Source organism: Panthera uncia, chromosome D4, assembly GCF_023721935.1.
Source record: "Panthera uncia isolate 11264 chromosome D4, Puncia_PCG_1.0, whole genome shotgun sequence".
Classification (NCBI taxonomy): domain Eukaryota; kingdom Metazoa; phylum Chordata; class Mammalia; order Carnivora; family Felidae; genus Panthera; species Panthera uncia.
The window spans coordinates 31,591,588-31,610,233 of record NC_064807.1 but is presented as its reverse complement, the minus strand read 5'-3'; the positions used below and the strand labels follow the sequence as shown (position 1 = coordinate 31,610,233).

At 37.1% G+C, this 18,646-nt stretch overlaps 1 protein-coding gene and 1 long non-coding RNA gene across 21 annotated transcripts in view; one reads left to right on the top strand and one right to left on the bottom strand.

Annotated features, from left to right (window-relative positions):
- LOC125925679 (uncharacterized) overlaps positions 1–2,125 on the top strand; it is a 45,134-nt gene extending 43,009 nt beyond the window's left edge. For both annotated transcript variants that reach the window (XR_007458897.1, XR_007458898.1), the window contains exon 4: positions 1,823–2,125. This is a non-coding gene — a long non-coding RNA (uncharacterized LOC125925679). The remainder of the gene's footprint in view (positions 1–1,822) is intronic.
- KDM4C (lysine demethylase 4C) overlaps positions 1–18,646 on the bottom strand; it is a 432,339-nt gene that overhangs the window by 357,321 nt on the left and 56,372 nt on the right. The window lies entirely within an intron of this gene.

Here is an 18,646-nt window from a genome sequence, read left to right as displayed (position 1 = left end):
AAGTCATATTCAACATCAGACATCATCTCAAGATACTAATAGTAAAATATATCTTCTGCCTTCCCACTCTCATCCCTATGCATTTCAACTTTAGCATGTGATACATTATTTCCTAAAAATTCCACTATAATTATGGGAAAAATTCTTAGCACTTCTAAACCACAGATCATTGTGCTTTTACTGCTCCTTCAACTAAATATTATTCTTTCTATATAAAATTTATTGTCAAATTGGTTTCCATACGACACCCAGTGCTCATCCCAACAGCTGCCCTCCTCAATGCCCATCACCCACCCTCCCTTCCCTCCCACCCCCCATCAACCCTCAGTTTATTCTCAGGTTTTAAGAGTCTCTTATGGTTTGGCTCCCTCCCTCTCTAACTTTTTTTTCCCCTTCCCCTCCCCCATGGTCTTCTGTTAAGTTTCTCAGGATCCACATAAGAGTGAAAACATATGGTATCTGTTTTTCTCTGTATGATTTATTTCACTTAGCATAACACTCTCCAGTTCCATCCACGTTGTTACAAAAGGCCATATTTCATTCTTTCTCATGGCCAGGTAGTACTCCATTGTGTATATAAACCACAATTTCTTTATCCGTTCATCAGTTGATGGACATTTAGGCTCTTTCCATAATTTGGCTATTGTAGAAAGTGCTGCTATAAACCTTGGGGTACAAGCACCCCTATGCATCAACACTCCTGTATCCCATGGGTAAATTCCTAGCAGTGCTACTGCTGGGTCATAGCGTAGATCTATTTTTAATTTTTTGAGGAACCTCCACACTGTTTTCCAGAGTAACTGCATAAATATTAACTTCTTATGTCGATGGGAAATTTTAAATACAGAATAATAAAAAAATCCTTATCCAAACTTTAGTAAAACTGCTGGAATAATGTAGTTTTATAGCAATAATGGTGATGATACAGAGAAAAGGATAGAATCACTGATACCAGATAGGAAAAGATTCTAGTTTTATTAGAACTTACCAATTATTCAATTATAACTCACAACTGCTTAAAATCTTTACAAACTATGTATTTTTCCTATATGCCTTTCTCATAACCACACATAAACATAAGATATTGGGATCATTCCTATGAAATCATGAGGAAACTGCAATGCCTGTAAATCCATTTCAATCTCCTTATGATGCTATTAAAGAGGGGCATTAAATGCATTTCTGTATAACAGTAAGGCCTTCTCCAATAACTATGTCAATGACCACACAGATCTCCCTTATCCACTAAAAACTTTCAGGGTTGTTCTGTTTTAATTTGGTCTCTAGATGATTCTCTAATCAGTGTACTAATCTTACTTCCTCAAGCTTTGGGTTAGCAAAATTATTGATGCAGCAGTTAATGAAGCTCTGCCTCAGGTAACATAATTAAAAGTCCCAAGGGAAATAATTCAATTCCCAAATTTCCCTAAGTAGCCACTCTATCTACAGCTTAAAACTCCACAGTGGGAAGTCTGCTATTTGGAAATTGGTCAAAACTAGTATCCTTTTAGAGAAAATCCTAGGTTCCAATTTATGAGACTTCATAAAAATTAAATCAAATTCTATAAAATGTTTTATCTCACTCTATTTATAGTGATGCAGCCTCTTAACTCTAGTCCAATCAGACCTCAGCCCAATCACTCTAATAATAGATTCCTATTTGAAAGTCATTACTGAGGCAATGAATCTGAAGTAATAAATGAGCAACATATTATAGAAATCATTTTAAACTGAATGAGCTTACGAATTTACAAACAAACTATTTCTCTGAAATTCCTACATTTGGGGAATTCTTATCTTTATTTCTGACATTATCTTTCAGAAATAACTAAGGCTGAATCCCTTGACATCCCTCGACATGCAGGTCTGAGAGGAAAAAGGTAGAGAAAGCGTGCTGAGAGAAGACCCAGATTATGGCCCCAGCTCTGCCACTGACCAAGGTAAAAATCACTGAGATTTCCTGAGCTTCCGTCTTTCTTCAAGAAAACATGAGAGCTGCAGCACTTCCCAGAGTTACTCAGAGTACTGAATGGTCTAAAGGACACAAAGCCTTTGGGAATAACACTTATTATTTCTTAGAACCTACGAAATGAACACCTCCACTATTCTGTAGTATATCTTACTGGCAAGCCTCCAAAACAACAAGGAGATAAGTGATTAAAAAAAAAAAAAAGTTCTGTGAAATTCAGTACTGGTTCTTTCCATTAGTGGGCAAATAACATGTTTGCAGCACTTTCTTCTAGGTAAGGCCAAGGTTACCATGATGCTGAAACCTAATTTATTTTGCTAAAATAAAAAGTCATATCATTTCAATTAAAGAGCTTATTAAAATATTAAGAGTAACTGGTATAATGGAGACTAAAAATAAATCTTATTGCTTCAAAATTCCTTCTCCAATTTGTGTTCTCTACTATTGACTGAACTAACCACCACCAAAGACAGGCTCTGCTGAAACACTTAAGAGTCCAGATTTAGACAAGGAGCACATCTAGTCTGTCATTTACATAAGTTGTTGTGCCATACTCTACCCCATTATACTGCACATACATACACACTATACCTATTCAAAACAATCCTGTAAAATAGGTAACATTATACCCAAATGAGCAAATGGAAAAACTAATACTCCTAGCTAGTAGTAGGTGGCAAAGATAAACCTAAATTTGACTCCTGAGCCATCATTTCTAAACTCTATGCTTCCAGTTCTGATCATCTTAAAATACAATGTATCATCCCCTTCTCTCAGCCTCCTCAACAAATATCCAAGGAGCTAAAATTCAGGACAGACAAACATATAAAGCTCCCATTATTCCCACCCACGGGTACAGCCATCCAACACAAACACTAGTAAGGCTTAAAATGCAAGCCTGTTTTACTTGTGAGAGTGGTAACAGAACTCACTTACTATAAAAGCAGTCTTCAGAAAGACCCTAGATACAAACAATAACAGGTCAGTTTGCCCAACTATTCAAAGCTTACAGCTAATGAGTCTTAGCAGAAAGTCTGAACACCAGCCCAAGTTCATAGACAAATGCCTCTTCTGAGATTCCATCCCCCTCAAAAAAAGCTCTCCACACAATGTTCTGCAGGTACTTGAGCAATATTTGTCATTCACTTGACCTCCACTGGGGCAGACATTTCCTGTCAGATCCCCACTCCCTCCACTCCAATCACCCCATCCAGTCAGCTTCCTGGGCCCTCTCCTGCTCCGTTTGTCTTCTTACCCTGTGTCTGTCATGTTTTCTGAAATAATTCACCATAAAGCCCTTGTCCTCCAAAATTAGTCCTAAATCATTAACCTGGTACTCTCTCATTTAGGGCTTTCCACATCTTCATTGCCATCACTCTATATTCTGTCCTCAAAATTGTCAATATCCAACCACATGTTTCTCTCCCTACCCCCCATCTCCTGCCATTATCCTCAACACCTTCAATGTTATCCCAATGGGGCTACTTTCCAAACAATATTATGAGCCCCCAATCTTTCTCCTGAGTTTCAGTGGCATATGCCCCACTCTAAGATGGATTCACAATGACCAACAAAAATTTCTGAAATGTAAGAATTATAAGGGGAAAATATCATTCTATTCAAAAACCCAACTATTAAAAAAATAAGAATCACCACCTAGAAGCTATAAGACTGAGAAAATACTGAAAGAATTATTAAAGATTCTAACGTTTTCAGGTCTGCCCCTGATTCAAATGAGGTTATTAAAAAAAAAAATACAGGGGCACCTGGGTGGCTCAGTTGGTTAAGCATCCAACTTCAGCTCAGATCATAATCTCGCGGTTCACGAGTTGAAGCCCCTCAACGGGCTCTGTGCTGACAGCTCAGAGCCTGAAGCCTGCTTCGGATTCTGTGTCTCCCTCTCTCTCTGCCCCTCCCCCACTCGTGCTCTGTTTCTCTCTCTCAAAAATAAATAAAAACATTAAAAAAATTTTTTAAATAAAAATACAGAGAAATCAAATTATGGTATTCTGACACAGAAATGTCATTGAGTTATAACTGGATGTTGTGCTCTTGGTCTTTACAAGAGCTGACATAGCTAGCACCTATTTAAATCCCCTCTCTCAAAGTCTACCAACTGCAGAACTGGGGACATCTTTTACACCTAATAACATCCCTCATCAAATTATTAAGAAGAAACAAAGCAATGTATGCAAAATGTATTTTAAAAATTAGTAAACAAGTTTTGATAAAAGGAAAAATAACATTTTCTTTATATCTGACATCTACCAAAAAACTAGTGCCAAGTTTTGACACTGTACAGGTACTTGGTAATTATTTTATTAATGCAGAGACCTAAAATGCACTGGAATAATCCCCATGCTAGCAAAACAGAGGCAAAACACCCTCATTTTACAGTTGGAAGCAAGATACTCAGTAATTTAACAGGCCTCCTTGTTTGAAAATTAGTCCAGTCAGTCTCCTCAGTAGTAGATGTATTGTCTGTCTAGTGAATCATAATTCTTTGTAATCAATCCCTTGAGAAATAGCGGAGCTGGTCCCATTTTTATAACTCAGTATTATTACATACTGTTTCTCATAGGACATTACAGTGAGGTAATTTTTTTTTTATTTTTTTTTAGATATTTTTACTTAAACTAATTAAATAAAAATACTAAATTTTAAGCATTTTTTAAAAGAGTATGCTCTTCCTCATTAGGCTTTTACCATCCCTTTTAATGACCCTATCACAGTCCGGCCAACACCTAACAAAAGACCAGGCACCAATCTCCACTAATTCACCAAGAACTTAGAGATAGGCTAATGTAAATTACTGCCACTAATTTATATGCCTTTAACAAGCCCTTGAAGTTTCAAAGGTAATGCACATGGGGAAAGAAAAATAAAACTTGGTTAGTGCTTTAAAGAATTCAAACTTCAATCCATTTTACACAGTAATGAGGGAAAATTGTACCTTTCCATAACTAAAATGAAAGCTCATGGTCCACATTTTAAAACAGACTGAGGATTTCCTTCAGATCTTTACACAATAAAAATAAATTACACCCAAATGAAATTCATTCTGCTTTAAAATTAATTACAACGTGTGACACTATAGCTCTTTTTGTTTCTTCCTTTCCATAAAAACGTCTCACATCTCTAAACTTATTCGTTTTAATTTTTTTAAGTTTGAGAGAGAGGGAGAGAGAGTGGGGAAGGAGTAGAGAGAAGGAGAGAAAGAATCCCAAGCAGGCTCTGTGCTACCAGAGCAGAGCCCAATGCAGGACTCAATCTCCTTACGAACCATGAGATCATGACCTGAGCCTAAATCAAGGGTTGGACACTTTACCAACTGAGCCACCCAGGTGCCCCTAAACTTACTAGTTTTAAAACAGACCCCCTTTCCTCAAAAAGTTAAAATAGAACTACCCTATGATCCAGCAATTACACTGCTAGGTATTTACCCAAAGAATACAAAAATACTAATTCAAAGGGATACATGAACCCCCATGTTTATAACAGCATTATCAATAATAGCTAAATTATGGAAACAGCCCAAGTGCCCATTGTATAATGAGTGTATAAAGAAGACATGATATATGGGGTGCCTGGGTGGCTCAGTCGGTTGAGTATCCAACTTTGGCTCAGGTCATGATCTCACGGTTCGTGAGTCCAAGTCCCGTATCAGTCAGTGTAGAGCCTGCTTTGGACCCTCTGTCTCTCTCTCTCTGCCCTCCCCTGCTGGCTCTCTCTCTTTCTCTCTCTCTCTCTCAAAATAAATAAATAAAATTTTTTAAAAAGTTAAAAAAAGAAGACGTGGTATGTATATATGTATATATATAATATGTATGTGTGTGTGTGTGTGTGTGTGTGTGTGTATATAGATAGATAGATAGATAGATAGATAATGGAATATTACCTGGCCATGAAAAAGAATGAAATCGTGCCATTTGCAAGGACATGGAAGAAGCTAGAAAGTATTATGCTAAGCAAAATAAGTCAGGCAGAGAAGACAAATACCATATGATTTCACTCATATATGGAATTTAAGAAATAAAACAAATGGGTGCCTGGGTGGCTCAGTCAGTTGAGCATCCAACTTTGGCTCAGGTCATGATCTCGCAGCTTGTGAGTTCAAGCCCCACATCAGGCTCTGTGCTGACAGCTCAGAGCCTGGAATTTGCTTCAGATCCTGTGTCTCCCTCTCTCTGCCCCTTCCCAGCTCACAATCTGTCTATCTGTCTGTGTGTGTCTCTCTCTCTCTCTCTCAAAACTAAATAAACATTAAAAATTTTTTTAAAAAGAAATAAACGAGGAAAGGGGAATAAAAGGAGAGAGAGAGGCAAACCAAGAAACCGACCCTTAACTATAGAGAACAAATTGACAGTTACCAGGGGGAAGACTGGTGGGGGATGAGCAAAATAGGTGATGGGGATTAAGGAGTGCACTTGCTGACGTGAGCCCCACACTGGACTCTGTGCTGACCATTCAGAGCCTGAAGCCTGCTTCGGATTCTGTGTCACCCTCTCCCTCTGCCCCTCCGCTGCTCATGCTCTGTCTCTCTCTCTCTCTCTCAAAAATAAACATAAATAAATAAATAAATAAATAAATAAATATAAAAGTCTAGACAATAACCAATGTAGAACAACTTTCGAAACAAACTCAACAACTAAAACACAACCCACTGAAGAAATGGGCAGAAGACATGAATATACACTTATCCAAAGAAGACATCCAGATGGCTAACACACACAGGAAAAGATGCTCAACATGACTCCTCATCAAGGAAACACAAACCAAAACCACAGTGATATACCACTTCACACCTGTCAGAATGGTTAGTATTAACAACAGGAAACAACAGATGTTGGTAAGGATGCAGAGTAAGGGGAACCCTTTGGCACTGTTGGTGGGAATGCGAACTGGTGCATTCACTCTGGAAAACACTATGGAGGCTCCTCAAAAAATTAAAAATAGAACTACCCCATAACACAGCAATTGCACTACTTAGATGCTTATCCAAAGGACACAAAAATGCTGTTTCGAAGGGACACATGCACCCCAGTGTTTATGGCAACACTTTCAACAATAGCCAAAGTATGGAAAGAGCCCAAATGTCCATCGACTGATGAATGGCTAAAGAAGATGTGGTATATATACATATATGTGCAATGGAATATTACTCAGTGACCCAAAAGAATTTCTGGTGCCATGTGCAACAACGTGGATGGAACTAGAGTGTATTATGCTAAGCGAAATAAGTCAGTCACAGAAAGACAAGTATCATATGATTTCACTCAGATATGGAAATTAAGAAACAGAATAGATGAACATAGAAGAAGGGAAGGAAAAATAAAATAAAAACAGAGAGGGAGGAAAACTATAAGAGACTCTTAAATACAGAAAACAAACTGAGGTTGCTGGAAGGGAAGTGTGTAGGTGGATAGGCTAAATGGGTGAAGGACATTAAGGAGGGTACTAGTTGGTACAGCGCTGGGCGTTATATGTAAGTGATGAATCACTGGGATCTACTCCTGAAACCAACAGTACACTGTAGTTAACTTACTTGAATTTAAACAAATCAATTTTTTAAAAGAGAAACAAATAAATTAAAATTCTGCAACAAAAGTACCATTAAAAAAAAGGCAGGCTGTTCACCTTATAAAAAGGTAATTATGAATATGAGAAGGAGGGCAGAGAAGAAAAAGAGAGAAATGTCCAGTCAAATAAAGATTGCAGAGAGCTTTGGACTCCTGAATTGAGTGTGGACCATTAAGGGTTTGAGGTTAATGTGTCTTTGGTTCCACACAGAAGCAACCCCAATCCTCTTGGGAGAAAAGCAACCTCCATTTAGATCTATAAATTTTTCACAAATTAAGATCAAGTCAAAGCATACAACCAAAGATCTCTATACACACAGGGAAGCAAGGCAACACTGGAAAAAGCTAGCAAAAACAACTGACAAAGCATTTAGAACCAGCCCCCACCAAAGGTAGTTGACATTAGAATTACCAGAGAGACACTAAAGAACATGAAATATTTAAAAAAATAAAATATGGAATCACAAAGATAAGCTCATAAAATAAACTATTTGGAATGGCGAGTCAGATCTGGGAGGAAGGGGTAGACTTCCAGAAATGAAATACGTCATTACTAAACTAAAAACTCAATGAAAGAGTTAAACAAGAGAGGTAGTTAACCAGAAGATAAAATTTAAGACATTAAACACACGGTGCAGTACATGTAAATTGATGTAAAATCAATTACATTAAAATCTTTGTTCACTAAAAGACACTGTAAATAAACCTATCTCTAAAATTTTTGATATCAACTTCAATTAACTTTAAATACACTGAATTGAGGGGCACCTGGGTGGCTCAGTCGGTTAAGAGCTCAACTTCAGCTCAAGTCACGATCTTATGGTTGGTGAGTTCAAGCCCCACATCAGGCTCTGCGCTGACAGTGCAGAACGTGCTTGGGATTCTGTGTGTGTGTGTGTCTCTCTCTCTGCCCCTCCCCAACTTGCACACACATGCTCTCTAAATAAATAAACTTTTTAAAAAATAAATAAATACACTGAATTGAATCCACAAAACTGGGACATCTCAGACCTTTACTGATGCTGCAGCTTTTATTTTCCAAATGGCCAAAATACCAAAATGCCTACTGTATTTATGGATTGAAAACTGCTTATAAAGCCTTCACTATTACACCTACTTTTGAAGATTATAATAGTCTATGTGGCCAAATATTTGAGGTTATTCTGGACTTATTTCAATGTTCTTCATTTTTAATTCTTCACAGCCATGTGAGAGTAAAGATAAATAATTTGTCTTCTTCCTTTTCAAGTGTTTCTGGATAAGGAATTCAAAAAAACTAAACACATTTTTTGGTGTAATATAAAATATTCATTGTATTTTCTTATCAAAACAGTTACCAAGTATTTTTATGTTTGTAAACAAATATGTTTTCACAACATACCTTCTATATATGTAAAAAGTATTTCACTCTTGCTGCTCATTCTCTGATGAAGAAAAAAATCAGTGAAAATTACAGAAACTGTGGTAGAACTTTATTTGCCCTCTGGTCCTGTACCTTTGGCTAGTCACATACCTACTCAAGAAACCTTCACCATGGGGTACAACAGGATGAAGATATGAACTTACTTTTAACATCCCTTACTAGACTGACTGCTATATCAAGTATTAAGTGCACAACACTTAAATGACAATTAGTGTAACTGAGTAGCTTCTAATTTTGTTTTTAATTCTTCAGCTTATGTGTAAACAATTCAAAAGTATGTTCCATACTAAGTGGTATTGTGCAACTTCACTTTTTTTAATAATAAATTTTTTTTAATTCATAAATCACAAGACCTGTTTTAGTATTCTTTTAAATTTTTTTAACGTTTATTTATTTTTGGGAGATAGAGCACAAGCAGGGAAGGGGCAGAGAAGAGAGGGAGACACAGAATCTGAAGCAGACTCCAGGCTCTGAGCTGTCAGCACAGGGCCTGATGTGGGGCTTAAACCCACAAACCATAAGATCATTACCTGAGCCAAAATCAGGCACCCAACAAACTGAGCCATTGAAGCACCCCTAACTTCACTTTATTTAATGTGTACAACAGTCCCATGAACTTGATAAAGTATAACCTTGGATAGCTTCAGGGGCTAGGATTTAAATTCATCATTATCACAAAAAAAAAAAAAAAAAAAAAGACACTGAAAACAAAAGAAACAAAAATATAAAGGAGTAAGTCACAAATGAAGCAAATAATTCAACAAATATAACTGGCATAATTTTGTTTTCCAGAATACATTAAAAAAAAACTCAAATAATCAGAAAAAGTCAAACAGTCTAACAGAAAAATAGGCAGTGGATGTTTCACAATGGAGGAATCACAAATGCCAACAAAGACATGAAAAGCTATTGTATGTCACTTGTATTCAAAGAAATGCAAATTCCCATATGAGATATTTTATCGGAAAAAGATTGACAATAAGTAAGATGAACAATATTAAATGTTGAAGAGAATTTATGTCAGCATGAGGATGCTTTTGGAGCCAACAGAAATGCTCTAAGACTGGACTCAAGGTGCTGGTTACACAAAAATCATTGAATTCTACACTTAAAATAGGCAAATTTTGTAATATACAAATTATACCTCAACAAAGCTTTCTTAAAAATGATGATACACTGCTGGAGGAACGTAAATTGGTACAAATTTCTTGAAAAACAGGTCAACAGTATGTGATAATGTTGAACACTCCACGAGCTAGCACTTCCATTCCAAGGTAACTGCTTTAGGGAAACTTTTATACATATGCACTAGGAACCATGCACAGAAATGTGCTCACAACAGCAATATTTATTTATATTTTTAAATTTTAATTCCAGTAGGGCTAACAGGCAGTATATTAGTTACAGGTATACAATATAGTGATTTGACAATTCCATACATTACTCAGTGTTCATCATGTTAAGTGTACTCTAATCCCCTTCACCTGTATCACCCAGAAATATCTATTATTTAAAAAAGAAACAGAAAATGTCCCCTGGCAAGATAATAAAAAATAAAATATATATTCACCAAATGGAATATTATACAGCACTAAAAATTATTCACAAATAATACGAATAATCCTGGGAAGCTTATTGTTGGGTAAAAAAATGTCTCAAAGACTACATAAAGTGATACTATTTATATTAAAGTCAAAATAAGCCAAATGAATATATTGCTTAAAAATATATGCATCTAGGCCAACAGGCACATGAAAAGATGCTCAACATCGCTCCTCATCAGGGAAATGCAAATCAAAACCACACTCAGATATCACCTCACGCCAGTCAGAATGGCCAAAATGAACAAATCAGGAGACTATAGATGCTGGAGAGGATGTGGAGAAACAGGAACCCTCTTGCACTGTTGGTGGGAATGCAAACTGGTGCAGCCACTCTGGAAAACAGTGTGGAGGTTCCTCAAAAAATTAAAAATAGATCTACGCTATGACCCAGCAGTAGCACTGCTAGGAATTTACCCCAGGGATACAGGAGTACTGACGCATAGGGGCACTTGTACCCCAATGTTTATAGCAGCACTCTCAACAATAGCCAAATTGTGGAAAAAGCCTAAATGTCCATCAACTGATGAATGGATAAAGAAATTGTGGTTTATATACACAATGGAGTACTACGTGGCAATGAGAAAGAATGAAATATGGCCCTTTGTAGCAACGTGGATGGAACTGGAGAGTGTGATGCTAAGTGAAATAAGCCATACAGAGAAAGACATATACCATATGTTTTCACTCATATGTGGATCCTGAGAAACTTAACAGAAACCCATGGGGGAGGGGAAGGAAAAAAAAGAAAAAAAAGAGGTTAGAGTGGGAGAGAGAGCCAAAGCATAAGAGACTCTTTAAAACTGAGAACAAACTGAGGGTTGATGGGGGGTGGGAGGGAGGGGAGGGGAGGTGATGGGCATTGAAGAGGGCATCTTTTGGGATGAGCACTGGGTGTGGTATGGAAACTAATTTGACAATAAATTTCATATAATAAAATAAATAAAAAATAAATGTGCTGATCTAAATATATATATATATATATATATATATATATATATATATATATGCATCTGTGGGGCACCTGTGCATCAGTTAAGCATCCAACTCTTCATGTCGGCTCAGATCATGATCTCTCAGTTTGGGAGATCGAGCCCCATGACAGGCTCTGCACTATTAGTGCAACTGCTTGGGATTTTCTCTCTCCCTTTCTCTCTGCCCCTCCTCTGCTTGTGCTCTTTCCCTCAAAATAAATAAATAAACATTACTATATTATATATACATTGTAAATATATTATATATACATGTATAGTAACATTTATTTTTTATACTACACACACACACACACACACACACACACACACACACACACGCATCTGTGAGAAAATTATGTTTTTAAAAGGCAAAAAATCAAACACAAAATTCAGGCCACCCCTGGGTGATAGGGTAGGGTAGCAAGGAAGGGCTGTAGGGAGTAATCCATGGCCAAGTACTGTTAACATTCTACTGTTGGACTGCATGGTACGTTTGAGGTATTCAACGTATCATGGTGCTTTAAAACTTAAATACACTGCACATAATCAGGTGTTACATTCAAAAATACAATAAAGAAAAAATCACAATAAAGTAGGTCTCTCCTGATACACACACCATGGCACCAAATTCTGTCTGGCCGGTGACAAGATGATGGTCTATATCTTAAAAACAACGGGGGTATTTTTTAAAGCATTAATCCCTAAGCAAACATCCTTTATGGTTCTGACAGGCTTTGACAGACGATTAGAAAGTTTCAACTGCTGGCCTGGACTTACGCATAAATGACAATTGCAGAACAGAATCTTCCCAGTCCTCCTGGAATCAGCTATTGGATATCTCATTACAGACTCAGGATTTTTGCCTTTCTTGCTTTAATAGTGCCACCACCAGCAGCTAACATTTACCCAACATATACTATGGAACAGGCCACAAGGTATTTCATTTGTAACATCTTTTACCCTGAGGCAGACACTAAAATCATCTATTATCGGTGCCATTTTATAGATGAGGAAACTGCAGCCAAGAGAAACTGGATAACTTGCCTAAGATCTCACAGCTCATAATCAAGGAGCTGCCATTCAAGAGTGAGAATGGAAAACTTTAACCAACTCTGGCTCAACTACTCTGAAGCCAACACAGCCAAGCAATGAGCCAGAAAATCAACTCTAAACCACCTAGTTTTATATAATCAAGGAGGTAAAAACTTACTTCTATCCCTCAATAACTGGAAAGGAAAGTTAGTATGCTTTTTACTTTCTATTTTTTTAAAGGACTACTTGTCAAGAAGATGATTTGTAAATACTGGCTTAGGCTAAGAGCAGGACTAATAGATTTACTCAAAGATCTGCTGTCTATTAAAAAAAATCACAGATGTAATAAACAGAATTGTCAAACTTATTTTACACATCGACACATGGCCCTTGAAGAGTATCCTAAAGGGGACCTGAACCATAATGAAGCCTTGTTCTCCTTTAAAGAGAATCAATTGTCTCCATATTTAATAAAACAAGAAAATCCCATACTTACACCCTGGTAAGTTAGTTTTTTCATATGGGAAATTAAAAACACAACAATCTTTACTAATGTATTCATACTTTTCTAGATTAAGCAAGCCCTTGTTCATCTGTTTTAAGTGTATTATACTATAGTGTAACACAGTATTTCAAAACATTTGTATAATACACTTTTATGACAGAGACTACCTAAGTACTTAGTATCTGTTTTCACCCTTAGAAAAGATTTTATCTGTCTCTCCAAATTCTTCTATAGACTTCTATCTACTTTTTCTTCTGTTTCTCCCAGTTGTTTTTTTCCACCTTGCTTCATTTTTCTCTTGGTGTAACTTCTCACTTAAAGCAATTTTAGATTTAACACACTCTCATAACACTTGGCAGAGAGCTGCAACTATTGAGCTTCCCTTTCATTGTTCATAAATAAAAACAATCTAAGGCATGAACAATGATCTCATTTTCATTCTTCACAGTGTAAAATTCTGGATCATATACACAGGCTCAACATTATTCCTTCAGTGAAAATGGGGGAACTAACAATAATTTCCCTGAATATTAAACTATATTTTCTCATTGTAGAAAATTTGGAATATAAGTTTTTAAGAGATCAAACTTACTTATAAACCTGCAAACAAAAGAAAACCATTATATAATTTTAGTTATACCTTTCTCTAAAAAGAAATATTTTAAATTAAAACATAATTAGAATCAGACTTCTGGAATCTGTGGCTCTAATTATATTCCAGTGACCCCAAAAGCCCACTGACAGGTTGTAACTCACTTTGAGGAATCCAGGCTAGGAAACTGGTGTGTGGGAGCAGTTCCACAACCTCTCCATTTCAGCCAGACCAGCCACTCTCTGCCCATGGTCAATTGGATGATTTATCATGGGAATTCTACACAATACTGGAAACCCAATGTGGGCATTTCAAGATCTTGGGGATATAGCTATACACAGTTACTTTGGTTTATTCACTCACCATTGAATTATGAACATTTTCTTAACATCTATTTTATTGTACATATTACTTCATGTCTATAAGAATTTGTATCATTATTTTCCTTTCTAATATACACATCGTTTTACATTCTTTGCTCTAGTTTTAAGAAACACTGGAAAATAATTTTGGTGCATAAATATTGACCCATATATCTGATCATTTCTAAAACAGATTCTAGAAGCAGAAGGTGTGGATCAACAGTTCCTTTTTTACAGCAGAGTTACATGAGTCTTTCTACTCTATAAAATCCCTTTAAAAAAAATACCCAGTTCCATGTCTTTAAAAGCCATAATAAAGATGAAATCTAGACTATCTTCATCTTCCTTTTTTTTTTTTTTTTTTTAATGGGGAAGAGTGGGGCCAAAGTAAGAATGGGGCTTCAAATGGACATGCCTTAATCAGAGTACTTTTATAAGCCTGCAGGCAAAGCCTGGGCTGCAATGGGAACAGAAGAAGCTTGCTTCTGAAGATACTAAACATCCAGTGAAGACCCTGGCAGATACTAACCCAAGACAGGAAGAGGTCCAGAGTACACAACACAGTTCAAAGTTCTAATTTTCCTTCCTGGTGCCACTGTAGAGTAGTAGAAAGAGAATGGGAACGAGGGCCTCCCAAGTTCTGCCACTAAGTATGTGTCATCTTAGATGAATCCTCACATTTCAGTCTGAGGTTCTTCATCTACAAATGTGTTGACTACATCATATGATTTCCAACACTCCTTCCAGGTAAAATCAATGATTTTATGATCACCAGTCAAATTCAGTAATAAAATTCTGGTTCTTCACCTCTTGGCTTCATGTTCTTGCCCCTTCAGTAATTCCTACTGCTGCTTCCCTAATACTTTCCCACAGATATTTGCCCCTCTGGGCCTACTGATCATCTAGTACCCACACAACCCTTAGCATCCTTACCCCTCACCATGGCTCATATGTCTGAGGGCCTCTGTACCTTTAATCCTCACCATAATCTCAGGGATTACGTGACTCCTCAGGACCCAAAATCATTTCCAACATAAGATCAAACAGTTTTTCCCATAAACATGCTGAGGTCAACAGCTGCTTATCTCAAGTGGCAGCCCAATCTGTTCTGGGGCAGAGATGTATTCTTCAGAAAGTTCTTCCAGAGACAAAATTGATGTTCCCTACAGTGATCTCACCTAACCTTCTCACATGCAACACGCTTGAAGGCAGTGGTGATATACTCTGAGGTCACCCTGCATCTGGGCTTTAATTCTCTTCCATTGGCAGTTCCTATACAATTCCTGGTATGCTGCTCTGGCAATAGCCCTCTAAAAGCTTCCAGAACTGATGGAACATTCTAGATGCAATATGACTAGTGAATTGGAAATACTATCACCTCCCCTGTCTGGATGGCATAATATGGGATCATGCAGGTTAAGACTTCATTCACTGAAGATCAGCCATAATATGCCAGCAGATAATGACTTTTGATTAACTAGAAGCCTTATTTCACAGAACTAAAATCTGAAAGTCATGATCCTATAAACCAATAGTTCTCTCTTTGCACCAAAACATGTCTGGAATAATGACATTTTACCTTGGATGTGAAAATTACACACACAGTGTTCTGGCTTTAAATAACTTCTTATTTCAAGATAAATGATATACTGACATGATAAAAATACAAAATGAAAAGGAACTCCATTCGTGACTCAGTTTAAACTGTTTAACTTCATTTGGAAATGCTCAGCCTTAGATAAATTTGTTGTCCAAGTGCACCATCTGGTGGATAAAGGTATTTAAGCTCCCCCATTATATATATATAAATATATAATTTATGTAATTATACATATATAATTTATAAGGCCAAAATGTCATTGCAACTAAAATCTTAGTGTAAAGATTCCCATGCTTTAGCCAAAAGATTTCTATAGAGGGGCTCTTGACAAGATTATAATACGAAAAAAATCTAGAGTTCATAAACTTCACTATCGAAGAATCCAGTTCACTTTCTTGAAGAAATGTTGCTCATATGAAGCAAACATTTTTAATCTGGGAGGAACTTCAGACAACAGTTTATTCAAATCCTTCCCTTTACAGATGAAGAATCTAAGGCAAAGACAGAGCTCTCCTGAAAGTCACAGCTAGGGATAGCAGGCATTGATTATATAAATAAATAGGTCAAATATTCTCAACTGTTTAACATGGCCTTCTATTTAAAGAGGTTGTGCAAGAGTCCAGGACCAGATGGCTTCCCAGGGGAGTTCTACCAGACGTTTAAAGCAGAGATAATACCTATCCTTCTCAAGCTATTCCAAGAAATAGAAAGGGAAGGAAAACTTCCAGACTCATTCTATGAAGCCAGTATTACTTTGATTCCTAAACCAGACAGAGACCCAGTAAAAAAAGAGAACTACAGGCCAATATCCCTGATGAATATGGATGCAAAAATTCTCAATAAGATACTAGCAAATCGAATTCAACAGCATATAAAAAGAATTATTCACCATGATCAAGTGGGATTCATTCCTGGGATGCAGGGCTGGTTCAACATTCGCAAATCAATCAACGTGATACATCACATTAATAAAAAAAAAAAGAGAAGAACCATATGATCCTGTCAATCGATGCAGAAAAGGCCTTTGACAAAATCCAGCATCCTTTCTTAATAAAAACCCTTGAGAAAGTCGGGATAGAAGGAACATACTTAAAGATCATAAATGCCATTTATGAAAAGCCCACAGCTAACATCATCCTCAATGGGGAAAAACTGAGAGCTTTCCCCCTGAGATCAGGAACACGACAGGGATGCCCACTCTCACCACTGTTGTTTAATATAGTGTTGGAAGTTCTAGCATCAGCAATCAGACAACAAAAGGAAATCAAAGGCATCAAAATTGGCAAAGATGAAGTCAAGCTTTCGCTTTTTGCAGATGACATGATATTATACATGGAAAATCCGATAGACTCCACCAAAAGTCTGCTAGAACTGATACACGAATTCAGCAAAGTTGCAGGATACAAAATCAATGTACAGAAATCAGTTGCATTCTTATACACTAATAATGAAGCAACAGAAAGACAAATAAAGAAACTGATCCCATTCACAATTGCACCAAGAAGCATAAAATACCTAGGAATAAATCTACCCAAAGATGTAAAAGATCTGTATGCTGAAAACTATAGAAAGCTTATGAAGGTAATTGAAGAAGATATAAAGAAATGGAAAGACATTCCTGCTCATGGATTGGAAGAATAAATATTGTCAAAATGTCAATACTACCCAAAGCTATCTACACATTCAATGCAATCCCAATCAAAATTGCACCAGCATTCTTCTCGAAACTAGAACAAGCAATCCTAAAATTCATATGGAACCACAAAAGGCCCCGAATAGCCAAAGTCATTTTGAAGAAGACCAAAGCAGGAGGCATCACAATCCCAGACTTTAGCCTCTACTACAAAGCTGTCATCATCAAGACAGCATGGTATTGGCATAAAAACAGACACATAGACCAATGGAATAGAATAGAAACCCCAGAACTAGACCCACAAACGTATGGCCAACTCATCTTTGACAAAGCAGGAAAGAACATCCAATGGAAAAAAGACAGTCTCTTTAACAAATGGTGCTGGGAGAACTGGACAGCAACATGCAGAAGGTTGAAACTAGACCACTTTCTCACACCATTCACAAAAATAAACTCAAAATGGATAAAGGACCTGAATGTGAGACAGGAAACCATCAAAACCTTAGAGGAGAAAGCAGGAAAAGACCTCTCTGACCTCAGCCGTAGCAATCTCTTACTCGGCACATCCCCAAAGGCAAGGGAATTAAAAGCAAAAGTGAATTACTGGGACCTTATGAAGATAAAAAGCTTCTGCACAGCAAAGGAAACAACCAACAAAACTAAAAGGCAACCAACGGAATGGGAAAAGATATTTGCAAATGACATATCGGACAAAGGGCTAGTATCCAAAATCTATAAAGAGCTCATCAAACTCCACACCCGAAAAACAAATAACCCAGTGAAGAAATGGGCAGAAAACATGAATAGACACTTCTCTAAAGAAGACATCCGGATGGCCAACAGGCACATGAAAAGATGCTCAACGTCGCTCCTTATCAGGGAAATACAAATCAAAACCACACTCAGATACCACCTCACGCCAGTCAGAGTGGCCAAAATGAAGAAATCAGGAGACTATAGATGCTGGAGAGGATGTGGAGAAACGGGAACCCTCTTGCACTGTTGGTGGGAATGCAAATTGGTGCAGCCGCTCTGGAAAGCAGTGTGGAGGTTCCTCAGAAAATTAAAAATAGACCTACCCTATGACCCAGCAATAGCACTGCTAGGAATTTACCCAAGGGATACAGGAGTACTGATGCATAGGGGCACCTGTACCCCAATGTTTATAGCGGCACTCTCAACAATAGCCAAATTATGGAAAGAGCCTAAATGTCCATCAACTGATGAATGGATAAAGAAATTGTGGTTTATATACACAATGGAATACTACGTGGCAATGAGAAAAAATGAAATATGGCCTTTTGTAGCAACATGGATGGAACTGGAGAGTGTGATGCTAAGTGAAATAAGCCATACAGAGAAAGACAGATACCATA